Genomic DNA, 13,729 nt, shown 5'->3' with positions numbered 1-13,729 from the left:
TGGCCCACGCTACGTCTTCAACACGTGAGCACTCTGTGGGAAATTCGCAGGAGTTCCATTGGATTTTGGTACAGCACCCTCTGGTGGCCATTTTTTTTCATGCATGTTTTTCCCAACGAAAATTGAACCAAGCCCTTCCGAATGATACGATTTTCGAAACACAGTGTGTGCCATTTTTGTGGTGATTCCATATCTCTTTTAGGAAGGCATTTTCCTGCTTCATATATTTTATGTTCAACAAAATTTTCCCGAGTCTTAACCTGGATTCCTTTCAATGCTGTTTAACTTCTCTACTTCTTGGTTTTCCTACAGTTGAAGAAGGTAGTCACGCTTCTCCTGGCATTTGAAATGCACATTTTCAAATCCTGCCTTTAAAGGATTTGAAGGAAGGAAGAACCAATTGGAAGGAAGGAAAAAGACAACTCCTCCTAACTTCATTCGGTGTAAAAGGGATACTTGCTACCACTCCCATGGTCGAGGCATATTTTCTAGGTTAATTTATTTTTAAATTATTAAAAAATGTATGTGAAAAGCTCTTAGAAAATTTTGAAGTCCTGCACACACGAAAGCATTATCCTCATCTCTGTCATCTGTCTCAAGAGAACAGGAAACAGTCACTAAGCTCAGTTTTAAAGGCAGGGAGTCTTTAACCAGAAGGTTGAAAGACCATTCTTTTATTCCCTCATTGAACATTTATTAAGTGCCTGCAGTTAGCAAACACAAAGTTCTTAAGGAGTTACAGTCTATTTATTGGAGGACAGGATGTAAACAAATATAACAATGGATGGGTGCTTTTATAAGATGTAAATTCCCTTTACAGTAACAACAGTACAAAACAACTTTAACCCATGCCATTTGGGAAGGCATACCATCCAAAGATATATACTACTTGCTAACAGTTACATATGTGTGTCATGTAAAGGAAAGTCAACTCACATAACTAACCATGGAATAACTGAACGGTTTAGATGACACCTTAAAAGCTTTCTTCTATCCCACTGTTTTCTGAAATAACAACAACAACGAAAAGACACATCAAAAAAAAAAAAAAAAGAAAGAGAGGGTTGCAGTGGCAAGCACAGTGTCTAGAACACAGGAGAGGCTCAAAAATATTTGAAAAATGAACAAATACATTAATAGCAAGATGGGGAAGAGGTTTTCCTATTTTTTCTGGTGAGCCTTGTTCACAATGTTCATTTTGGAACTCAGAGGATCTCACATCCTAGCTATGAACATGCTAACATCTATATGCGCTTCTATGGTTCTGTCGGAAAAAATGTGAAGGGTTTATGAACAGGGTGCTGTGGAAGACTAGATCTCCATCTTCCCTGTAGCTAGAGGTGGCCAATGAGTTGGAAATGGAAATTTTAGAGTGGGAGTTCCAGGTCATGTTCTTAAACAGAATTGACTCGGATAAAGGGTAGATTCTTTTTTGCTACATTTTTCGCTGTTTATCTGGAACACAGATGTAATTACCAGAGCTCCAGCAGCTATGCTGGGCCATGAGACAAACTGGAGGAAGGAAAACTCTTGCTAAGAACGACAGGGAGCAGAAAGATAAAAGGAATTTGGGTCCCTGGTTACCATGAAGCCACCAAACCCAAACTTAGGCTGTCCACCTCTTGACCTCTTTCATGTAGGAGATGTAAAATCTTTATTTTGTTTAGCCTAGAATTGAGTTTTCTGTTATGCACAGCTGAGCCAGATGCCAACTTATACACTGTCATTTTATTGTTCTTCTCGGGGGCTTGACTGTCAGGAATTTCTTTCCTTTTACCTTCCTTCATAGCTTTCCCTGCCACCAGTCCTCCACCTATCCTTAAGTCCAGGGGTTGACAAACTTTTTCTTTAAGGGCAACACAGGAACTATTTCAGGCTTTGGGAGCTGTATGATCCCTATTGCATACTCAGAGCAAACCAGACTTGTTATTGTAGTGCAAAAGCAGCCACAGACAATACATAAACAAATATGTGTGGCTATCTTCCAGCAAAACCTTATTTATAAGAACATGTGGCTGGGCTCGGTGGCTCACGCCTGTAATCCCAGCACTTTGGGAGCCCGATGAGGGCAGATCACGAGGTCAGGAGTTCGAGACCAGCCCCGCCAACATAGTGAAACCCCATCTCTACTAAATATACAAAATTAGCCCGGTGTGGTGGCATGCACCTGTAATCCCAGCTACTCAGGAGGCTGAGGCGGGAGAATCACTTGAACTTGGGAGGCAGAGGTTGCAGTGAGCCAAGACCATGCCATGCCACTGCACTCCAACCTGGGTGACAGAGTGAAACTGTCTCAAAAAAAAAAGAACATGCAGCTGGCTTGCAGGTGCATTTGCTGACCTCTGCTTTTTTTTCTTTGAGACAGAGTCTTGCTCTGTCGTCCAGGCTGGAGTGTAGTGGTGTGTCTGGAATTGGTGGGTTCTTGGTCTCACTGACTTCAAGAATGAAGCTGCAGACCCTCGCGGTGAGTGTTAACAGTTCTTAAAGGTGGTGTGTCCGGAGTTTGTTCCTTCTGATGTTCGGACGTGTTCAGAGTTTCTTCCTTCTGGTGGGTTCGTGGTCTCGCTGGCTTCAGGAGTGAAGCTGCAGACCTTCGCGGTGAGTGTTACAGCTCTTAAGGCGGTGCTTCTGGAGTTGCTCATCCCTCCCGTCGGGAGTTGTTCATTCCTCCCGGTGGGTTAGTGGTCTCGCTGGCCTCAGGAGTGAAGCTGCAGGCCTTTGTGGTGAGTGTTACAGCTCATAAAGGCAGTGCAGACCCAAAGAGTGAGCAGCAGCAAGATTTATTGCAAAGAGTGAAAGAACAAAGCCTCCACAGCGTGGAAAGGGACCCAATTGGGTTGCGGCTGATGGCTAGGGCAGCCTGCTTTTATTCTCTTATCCGACCCTCCACCCTTCCCCCCCCCACTCACATCCTGCTGATTGGTCCATTTTACAGAGAGCTGATTGGTCCATTTTACAGAGACGGCCCTTTGGCGGTGGATGGGACCGGGCCCCTCCAAGCAGGCGCGGTGTGTGTCGGGGAGGCTCGGCCAGCGTCGGAGCCAATTGCCGGGGAGGAGGGGTGGCTCCGGCGTTTCTGGCTGCAGGTCGGGAGCCCTGCCCTGCGGGGAGGCGGCTGAGGCCCGGCGAGAATTCAAGCGCGGCGCGGTTGGGCCGGCAGTACTGGGGGACCTGGTGCACCCTCTGCAGCTGCTGGCCCGGGTGCTAAGCCCCTCACTGCCCGCGGCCAGCGGTGCTGGCCGGCCGCTCCGAGTGTGGGGCCTGCGGAGCCCGCGTCCACCCGGAACTCGCGCTGGCCCGCTAGCGCCGTGCGCAGCTCCGGTTCCCGCCCACTCCTCTCCCTCTACACCTGCCTGCTAGCAGAGGGAGCCGGCTCCGGCCTCTGCCAGCCCAGAGACGGGCTCCTACAGTGCAGCGGCGGGCTGAAGGGCTCCTCAAGCGCGGCCAGAGTGGACGCCGAGGCCGAGGAGGCGCCCAGAGCGAGTGAGGGCTGCTAGCACGTTGTCACCTCTCAGTGGCATGATCTCCGTTCACCGCAACCTCCACCTCTCGGGTTCAAGCGATTCTCCTGCCTCGGCCTCCCAAGTAGCTGGGATTACAGGCACAAGCCACCACACCTGGCTAATTTTTTTTGAGGTTTTAGTAGAGATGGGGTTTCGCCATGTTGGCCAGGCCAGTCTTGAACTCCTGGACTCAAGTAATCCACCTGCCTCAGCCTTCCAAAATGCTGGGATTACAGGCATGAGCCATCGCGTCCTGCCCTGACCTCTGCTTTCAGCCACAAACTCAGGTAAAAGAAAAGTAGCTTTTGCTCATAAAGTGATTGGAGACAGCCTGTTGTCCAACAGTGTCTCCCTTATTGTACTATGACTTCCCAGGCAGGGGCCATGTCTTATTTGTGTGTATATTTCCATCACCCAGCACAGCACTTGGCACGTGATACAGGTTCAGTATATATTTTCAAACAAATAAATTGAACTGAAGAATTGAGTCAAGGGGACAAGACCTTTGAAGGCCAAAAGATTGAAGTTGGTGGTAATGAGACATCGAGCTCTGGTTTGAACTAAAATCCTTTGAAGTGAAAACCTCTTGAGTGGTTGTGAAACTTGAACTTACCATAAATATCTCTTCGTATTTTTTGAGCCGATTAATCCATGGCTCCCATAAAATCTTCTGCAAATTAAACAACAGGGTAAGAGCACCACGCCTTGCTCTCCCTCCACCACCAACTTGGCAGAGACCTAGACCCAAGGATGCAGGAGCTGTTCCTCTCCGTCTGAGCCTGCTGGGCTGAATGGGCATGAAGAAAGTTGGAGAACGGAACAGGCAAACCAGGTGAGTTGAAGTGGGTCCCTGCTCGCTGGAACTGGAGAGAAGTGTCATTTCCAGCAGGAGGGCTGCTTCCAGTACCTGGGGCTACAGAGAGGGACTGGGCCACACCTGTGATTAAGTTTCGCTTCTTTCCTTTCTGGGAGATGGATGTAAACAGTGACTGGTTTCTTTGGACAGAGGCTACCTGTGCTATTGAAGGGGCAAAATCCACATGCCCTACATGCAAACTTACACTCCCATCTTTCCCTATTTATCTTGTAAGCTCACAATTTGCTGGGCACGGTACAAGATGCAAATGAGGAATAATGAATACTTATAGTGTGAAGGTGTTAGCTCCAGTTTTGCTCAATTCCCTGAGAATTTACATATTCTGGCCCACAATACCTTATCCAAAACCCTCAGGGCCATATATGTTTTGGAATTCAGATTATTTTGCGTTTCAGAAAGGCAAAACAGTGCACATGTTATATATTATGTAACACCCCCAGCACAGTCTGAGCAAGCACCCTTTGACCAAACACATTAATATTTGTGTAGAAAAACATGAATAGTCACACTCAGCAGGACCAGTGAAGACTGTCAGTGGTGTCATTCACCTCAGGTCAGGTTTTGCCACCAAATAAATTTTGATGCCAAATACATTAAACGAAAAATAGGTTCTCAGAATTTTTTGGATTTCAGAAATGTGAATAAGAGGTTCTGGGCCTGTATTCAGTCTTTCTTTCTTTCTTTTTTTTGAAGACAGAGTCTTGTTCCGTCACCCAGGCTGGAGTGCAGTGGCACTCATAGCTCACTTCAACCTTGACCTCCTGGGCTCAAGTGGTCCTTTCACAGCCTCCCAAAGTGCTGTGATTACAGGTGTAAGCCACTGCACCTGGTCAATATTGTCTTTCTTAAAGTTCTATCTCCCAATGATTCATTATTAATTTTCCTATAGAAGCACGTCTGTATAGTGCATCATACTCTGCGTAGTAATCTCATTTTCAGACTTGAAACTGTTCCTCATGGAGTCATCAGCACACTGCCTTACACATAGTAGGTGCTTAGTGTTTGTTAACTAAACACACAACAGTCTTTCAAAATAAAAGTAATGATATATATATATGTATTTGCAGTTGATGAAACCAAGGCCAGGAGGCTCCAGGATGTGGCACAGGGAAACATAGGGTCTTTAACCTTTTTTTTTTTTAGGGATGGAGTTTCACTTTTGTCGCCCAGGCTGGAGTGCAAGGGCGCTTGCAACCTCTGCCTCCTGGGTTCAAGCGATTCTCTTGCCTCAGCCTCCCGAGTAGCTGGGATTACAGGCATGTGCCACCATGCCCGGCTAATTTTTGTATTATTAGTAGAGACTGGGTTTCAGCATGTTGACCAGGCTGGTCTCGAGCTCCTGACCTCAGGTGATCTGCCCACCTCAGCCTCCTAAAGTGCTGGGATTACAGGCGTGAGCCACTGTGCCTGGCCAGGGTCTTTAACTTCTAGTTCTTTGTCCTTGTAATTGCTGCTTGTTTGCACACAATGAGAGTGATGGTTTGTATAAACGTCAGGGGTTAAAAGGAAGAGAAGCTGGAGCTCAAGAAGTGATTCTCAGCAGGGGGCCATTCCCCCTACCCAGCTTTCCCCATCCTCCCTCCAGGTAGGAAGAAGGGGAAGTTGACAATGTCTCAAGATATTTTCGGTTGTCACAACTGAGGGCAGGGTGCCATGGCATGTAGTGGGTAGAGGCCAGGGGTGCTGCCAAACATCCTCTAATGCACAGGACAGCCCGCACTGTCCTCTATGTAATAACCAAGAATGAGCCTGTCCTCAAAGTCAATAGTGTTGAGGTTGAGAATGTAGCCTAATTCAGAAAAAACCCCACTCAAAGGTGTTGAGTTAGGAGAAACAGCTGATTCCTTTCTGCATCGTGACTGTCCGTGTTGCTTTAGGCAGATCCTCCAGCCAACCCCAAGCACTGGGGTACTGCGCCCAACCCCTGGCCCCTGTCACCTACAAACCAAAGCATACCTGCCCTCTGCCAACTGAAACCGTGTGCCTCTGACTCGGATGGTGGTCTGGAGTCCCAGCCAAGGATGGGCTGTGCTACTGGTCTCTGAGGGAAAGTGAACAAAGGGCTTTCCTCTCTGATGTGAGAGTATGCTTATAGAAATGGGAAACCTGGTCAAAGTAATAAAACGAATGCCTTTAAGATCAGAATGGTGATTTTACCTTTCTTGTCTCTTGATCACTCTGTCTTGCCACATGGGAAAGGCAAAGTGTTGTGTTTGGTAGCTTTTAAATGCCCAGCAGAGGGCAGACATTGCTTACCTAAGGGAAAAATCCAAGCTCTACTCTGCCTTCAAGTAGAGGCTAAAATGCCTGTATCTGCAGGAACCAGCTGATTGATCAACTAGCTCTCATGGCCATTCCTTCCTCTGTGTCATAATGGATATGATGATAGTTGTCTCACTCAGTAAACATTCTGTGTCTGGAAGGATTCGATTTGTCCTTTTCTTGAGGCAACAATTTTGATGTGATTTGAGAAATCTTTCTTGAAAAATTAAAAAATTTTTCTAATTAAAAATAATGTAAGCTCGTTAGAAAAAATTTGAAAAATAAATAAAAGCACAGTTTTTCTTAACCACTCAAAGATGACCTTTTTTTTTTTTTTGGTGCTCTTTTCCCCTTCCAATCTCTTTTCTATTAAAACTTCTGAAATATGACTGTAGCAATGACGCATAAGGGGCCCTTGACACATTGAGAAATTTGTAAATACACTGGTTTCTCATCTCTATGCTTTTGTCCCCAGCTTAACTGGGAACTCTTTTTCTATATCTCTGAAACTCCAAATCCTAGATAATTCTTCAAGGTCAAGCTCCAGTGTCTTGCTGGATTCTTCTCAGCAGGAATTGATCTATTTTCTCTGTATTTTTGTGCCACAGTATCTATGACTTTCTTATGGCAACTACCACCTTCTGCCTTATATTATGATTTTTGAATCTTCCAACAAAGTCTAATTTTTTTTTTGAGATGAGGTCTTGCTATATTGCCCAAGCTGGAGTGACTATTCACAGGTTGCTTCATAGTGCACTGCAGCTTCAAACTCCTGGGTTCAAGCGCTCTTCCTGCCTCCACCTCCCAAGTACCTGGGACTAAAGGTGTCACCGCACCCAGCCCTAATTCTGAATTTTGAATGTTGGACTCTCACTTCATCTTTCTATGTTCCAAAGCAGAAACATTGGGTTATCTCATAGTAAATACTCATAAGTATTTGTGAAAAGGAAAGAAAGAAAGGAGGAAGAAAGGAAGGAAAAGAAGAAGGAGAGAGGAAAAGGAGGAAATAAAGGAAGGAAAGAGTGAAGGAAAGAAGGAGGAAGGGAGGAAATTGTTTCATTATAACTTGTGACAAGCTTTTGAAGATGAGAAGGATTATTCCAGTTTCTCAGAGAAGGCCCAGAAAGTCCAAGTGCTACCTCATGTTTGTAATGCCATTTGGTGGAATTTTCTCGGATTAGAAGGCTCAGAGTTTGGGCATTGTCGTGAGTTGAACTGTGTCCTCCAAAATAAGTTGAAGTCCTAAGCCCTGGTACCTGTGAATGTGACCTTATCTGGAAACAGATTCTTTGCAGACGTAATCCAGTTAAGATGAGGTTGTACTGGATTAGAATGGGCACTAAAGCCAGTGACTGATGTCTTTCTAAAAAGAGAGAAATTTGGACAGAAAGACACACACAGGGCCGGGTGTGGTGGCTCATGCCTGTAATCCTGGCACTTTGGGAGGCAAGGTGGGCGGATTACTTGAGCCCGAGTTTGAGACCAGCCTGGGGCAACATGTTGAAACCCCATCTCTTCAAAAAAAAAAAAAAATTAGCGGGGTGTGGTGGTGCACCTGTAGTTTCAGCTACTCTGTGGGGCTGAGGCAGGAGGATTGCTTGAGCCTAGGAAGTCAAGGCTGCAGTGAGCTGTGATTGTGCCACTTGCACTCCAGTGTGGGTGACAGAGCGAGACCCTGTTTCAAAAGAAAAAAAAGAAAAGACACACATAGTGGGGAGATGGCCATGTGAAGACAGATGCAGAAATTTAAGTGATGCTGTTACAAACCAGGAAATGCCAAAGATTACTCTGGCAACCTGGAATGGAAGAAACTGGAAAAAGCAAGGAAGATTTTTTTCCTGGAGCCTTCAGAGAGGGGATGGCCCTGCTGACACCTTGATTTCATACTTCTAGCCTTTGGAACTGTAAGAGAATAAATTTCTGCTGGTTTAAGCCACCCGGTTTGGGCTAACTTGTTACAGCAGCCCAAGGAGGTTAATGTATCATGTTAAAAACTCTTAGTGACAATAGGCCCACCTGGGGAATGCAGAGAAGTCCTATGTATATTGGAAGGAAGTCAATATTCCAAGGAGATAAAGAGAGTTCTTGGTAAGGGTCAGACAGAAGAGAATTGTTTGATGGGTTCGAAGATACGTTTCTGTTGTTTCTTTGCCAAAATTTTAGTACAGGTAAATCTTTCTTTTCCTGTAATTTATATTTCAAGGTATTAAGTCTTACTGGCGGTCTTTGAAAAATGTTGCAGAAGTTTAGCCATCTGATTTCTCCTCTCGTCAACTGACCATTTCTAAATGCACATAACAGCAGTTAGCATCTTGCATGCTTCTAAATAGTTTCTGTTGTAGCATGATATGTTGCAATAAATGATTGAAGAGCTGAAAAATGGTAACCACCAAGATCAAGCTCTTAGGATGAAAATAAGGATTTAATGTACTGCAGCCATTCATTTATTCATTACTATCCTAAGGATCTTACAGGATTCTGAGGATTAAATTACTACTGGGAAAATATTGTCAAAGTAGGGGAATGGAATTTCTTCTCTGAAATAAGAACGAATGCTTCCCCTCATCCTTATGACTCAGGTAACTTAGGTAATATGGTCCCAAGATAGAGACATCAGTTCTTAGAGTTCTTAGGATACAACAACTTGTCAGTGGTTTAGGTGAGACAGCTTGATAAATGTCATCATCATTGCCCACGGCAGGAAAAATAAGTAAAGGACACCGAGATGCCTTTCTTTAGTTTCCCATGGTAACCTTTATATGCCTCCAGCTTTCCATGAATAAGATGATGGCAACAGAGATAAGACTGCAACAAAATCAATAGCAAACACTATTGCAGATAGGATTTTAGTCTTCGCACCTAGTTGTGTCAAGCACATAGTATCCACTCAGTGAAAGTTTGCTGAATGAATAGAATAAATAAATACATAAATTAGTGGGATTGGATCCTTCACGGCAGTGTCCTTTATTACTTTGTAACTGAGTTTGTTTCTATAATTTCCTGGCAGGATATCTAGAAGTGAGGGAGGCTCAGTGGATATTGACAATATATGGCCAAAGTCATTAATTTAGAGTAGTAGTAAGTTTTGATTTTGCCATATTACCTCCTGTCATATCAGGGTCACTTGCTCCTGAGCATATTAATAGGCTGGTATTTGATCCTATACGAAGATTTCAGAGGTACTGTGACTGTCATTGTCTTTTTAAATTTATTTTAGATGGACTCTCACTCTGTCACCCAGGCTGGCGTGCAGTGGCGTGATCTTGACTCACTGCAACCTCCACCTCCTGGGTTCAAGCAGTTCTCTGCCTCAGCCTCCCAAGTAGCTGGGATTGCAGGTGTGTGCCATTATGCCCAGGTGATATTTGTATTTTTAGTAAAGACCAGGTTTCACTATGTTGGCCAGGCTGGTTTTGAACCCCTGACCTCAATTGATCCACTTGCCTCAGCCTCCCAAAATGCTGGGATTACAGGTGTGAGCCACTGCGCCCAGCCTCATTGTTTTTAAAATCAAAGGCAACTACATGGCCTATAGCAATGACTGTGGCGTTTCTGCTTTCAGTTTCTGGTAAGTCCCTACATTAAGTTCCCATTTAGCTAAAAATAATACTGCCATAAGTGTTTCCTGACCACAGGATTTTTAATACCAATGGATTCATTCAACATATATTTTTTGGGTGCCTACTATGTGCCAGGGACTTTTAAAGCAGTGAAGAGTTTTCTCTGAACAAAATGCCACCATGGAGCTTAAATTTCAGTGGAACGATAATAAGCAGATAAAAATCTAAAATAGTGTCAGATATTGGTAAATGCTACAATGGTGAGAGAGAGTGCCATCAAGAAAGGTTTCTGGGGTGTAGGTGAGAGTACCCTTTATAGTTATGGGGGAGGTGGGGAGAGATCTATTTTCAGGAACAACCTCTAGAGATCTGTTTTAGCTATGTTAAATTGGAGATGCCTATTAAACAACTGAACATCAGTTTCTCCTGATATTCGATTTATATCTATGCGCACGTGTGTGTGTGTGTAAAATAATGTGAAGAAATGTGAATGAGTTAAAAGGGTTCTGGATGAGAAGCAGTAAGCCAGAAAGCTAGGACCCAATCATAGTAAAAAAAAAAAAAAAAAAAAAAAAAAAATTACCTTGACCAAATAGCTTAATCTTATTAGGTCTTCTTTTATCTTTAAAATAAGAAGATTCATCAAGATTATCTCTTCTTACGATTTTCAAATCCTGCAATTCTGGGTTTGGGACTTCCTATCCTATAACCCTAGATCCGTAGAGTAACTACCAAGCAATATGGTTGCCCTAAGACATTCACCAATAACCTAAGCTTTTCATGAAGGCAAAGTTGTTTGGGAAGAAGAAATTGTTCTTTCTCTGACCCATTCATGCTCCATTCACAATAGATATGCTCATGATAGACCCATGATGAAAGGAGTTTTCCATTGCTGTGTGGACTAGTTGTTACATCATGGGTGGGCTGTGGTTGTTCTGTCCTCAAGGTGTTATACTGTGGACCTGTTATGAGGGAAGCCACCTCTATTGCATGAGAGGAAGAGTTTAATCTTTCAATGGTGAAATTATGCATTTAGGTGAGCAATACCATCCCACCTGCACTGAGATACTTACCATATGGCCACCCACTATATCTCTGAAATCCAGTGGGCTTGTCTCGGTTTTCACATTGATTGACTGCTTTATGTCATGTGGCATTGCTGCTGAAACTCACAGAACTGTCCACCATAGCCTCCGGATCCAGACAACACCCATTCTCTGATTACTTCTCTGAGTCCTGCTGCCCTGTGCCATTTACTGACTTTTCCTCTTCCCCCTTCCCTTAAAAATATAAGAATCTCTTCATAAGGATCTATTCCTGGTGTTTTGTTTAGTTTCTTCCCTCTTTTTTCTGTACATACTTCCTGGGCCATATTATTTTCTCCCTTTGCTCCTCCCACCACTTAGATAATATTCATTCCTAAGTTATTGACCCTCTCTTAGGAGCTGCTTATTTAACAATTAGGCATCTCTGTTTGCGTGTCTTCAAGGCTCATCCCCATGGCACTTCCAAAATAGAACTAATGATCTGCTTTCTCCCTTCCCAAACTGGTCCTCCCACCTCCTTTCTGTGTCTTGCTTAATCTGACCATTGAATCATTTAAGCTAGAAGTCTCAGAGTCAGTCAGCTTCTTTATTTCCATCTTGTTCACTGTGGTAGTCAGGCTTCAAGCTGGCCCTTCATGATCCTCACCTCCTATATTCACCTCTTTTTAGGGGCCCTTCCTACAGTGTATCATGTTTGGTCAGTGTGGCCAAAGAATATGCAAGCAGTCATGGTGTGTGACTTCTAAGGCTAGGCCGTAAGAGAAATTGCCACTGTACCATATTCTCTTTTGGGTCACTCACTCTGGGGAAAGCCAGCTGCCACATCATGAGGACATTCAAGCAGCCTCATGGAAAGGTCCATATGATAAGAAACAGAAGCCTCTTGCTAACAGTTAGCATCAACTTCCAAGCTATAGAAGTGAACCATGTTGGAAGTGGATCCTCCACCCCAGTCAAACCTTCAGATGACTGCAGCCCTGGCCAACGTCTTGACTGCAACCTCATGAGAAATCCTGAGCCAGGACCAACAGCTAAGCTGTTCTTGAACTTTCTGACCCACAGAAACTGAGATAATATACCTTTATCATTGTTTTGAGTTGATAAGTTTTGGGGTAATTTGTTACATAGGAATAGATGACAAAAAACATCTATATAGCACATTTTGATAATCACTATATTTGATATTGCAATGTAATGTTGATATTGCAATGTAGATATTTCTTAAATTTAACTCATTTTCTTCACTTCCACTGTTATTGCTCTTATTTTAGGCCTTTATTATCTCTTTCCTGGACTATCGCAATATCTGTGTATTGGTTTTGTGCCTGTAATTCCTCTCCTACTTCTAATCCATCCTCCATGTTGTCTCAATTATCTTTTAAAAATATAAATCTCATCATGCTGGTCTCCTGCTCCATCAGTCAAGATAGCCTGCAGTTTTTATGCAGTAATAAGAAAGCCCCTGCAAATCAAAGTGGCTAAGACAACAAAGTCTTAATTCTTACTCCCATTACAAATCCACTGCCATTCAGCAGGAAGGCTCTGCTCACTGCAGTGCAGGGCAGGTGAGCCCTAACACTGGGGCTTAGCCCAGGACAGTTCTTGGCTTTGCTCAGGAAAGAATTCAAGAGCAAGCTGGTGGTAGAAGAAAACAGCTTTACTGAGGAGGTGGTGTTATAGCTTGGTCAGTGCTCCTGCAGAGCAGGGCTACCTCATAGGCAGTGTGCTGTGAGCAGCAACTCAGGGAAGTTCTGCAGTCATATTTATACCAACTTTTAATCACACGCAATTAAGCAGTGGGTTATTCAGAAATTTCTAGAGAAAGGGTGACAACTTCCTGCTAGTTGCCATGGGAAGAGGTGGTAACTTCTGGGTATTGCCATGGCGATTGTAAACTGTCATGGTGCTGGTGGGCACATCTTATGGAGAGGTGCTTTCAGCGCCACTTCCCTGTTTCAGTCAGTCTTTAATCTGGTCTGGAGTTGAGTCCTGCCTCCTACCTCAATTGTAATCACTCAGGAACCCAGGCAGACAGAAAAGCCACTATCTTTTTTTTTGTTTTTAAATTATACTTTAAGTTTTAGGGTACATGTGCACAATGTGCAGGTTTGTTACATATGTATCCATGTGCCACGTTGGTGTGCTGCACCCATTAACTCGTCATTTACATTAGGTATATCTCCTAATGCTATCCCTCCCCCTCCCCCCACCCCACAACAGGCCCCAGTGTGTGATGTTCCCTATCCTGTGTCCAAGTGTTCTCATTGTTCAGTTCCCACCTATGAGTGAGAACATGTGGTGTTTGGTCTTCTGTCCTTGTGATAGTTTGCTCAGAATGATGGTTTCCAGCTTCATCCATGTCCTTACAAAGGATATGAACTCATCCTTTTTTATGGCTGCATAGTATTCCATGATGTATATGTGCCACATTTTCTTTTCTTTTTTTTTTTTTTTTTTTTTTTGAGACAGAGCCTTGCTCTA

General features: G+C 43.9%; 1 long non-coding RNA gene across 2 annotated transcripts in view; it reads left to right on the top strand.

The window, feature by feature from the left end:
- Nucleotides 1–6,520, top strand: part of LOC134737124 (uncharacterized) — a 59,858-nt gene extending 53,338 nt beyond the window's left edge. For both annotated transcript variants that reach the window (XR_010121716.1, XR_010121715.1), the window contains 3 exons: nucleotides 2,366–3,790; nucleotides 3,922–4,335; nucleotides 6,258–6,520. This is a non-coding gene — a long non-coding RNA (uncharacterized lncRNA). The remainder of the gene's footprint in view (nucleotides 1–2,365; nucleotides 3,791–3,921; nucleotides 4,336–6,257) is intronic.
- Nucleotides 6,521–13,729: the final 7,209 nt, after the last annotated feature.

The sequence above is a fragment of the Symphalangus syndactylus genome, chromosome 7, assembly GCF_028878055.3.
Source record: "Symphalangus syndactylus isolate Jambi chromosome 7, NHGRI_mSymSyn1-v2.1_pri, whole genome shotgun sequence".
Taxonomy (NCBI): Eukaryota; Metazoa; Chordata; class Mammalia; order Primates; family Hylobatidae; genus Symphalangus; species Symphalangus syndactylus.
Note: the sequence above shows the minus strand (reverse complement) of the source record. Positions and strands in the feature narration are given on the sequence as shown.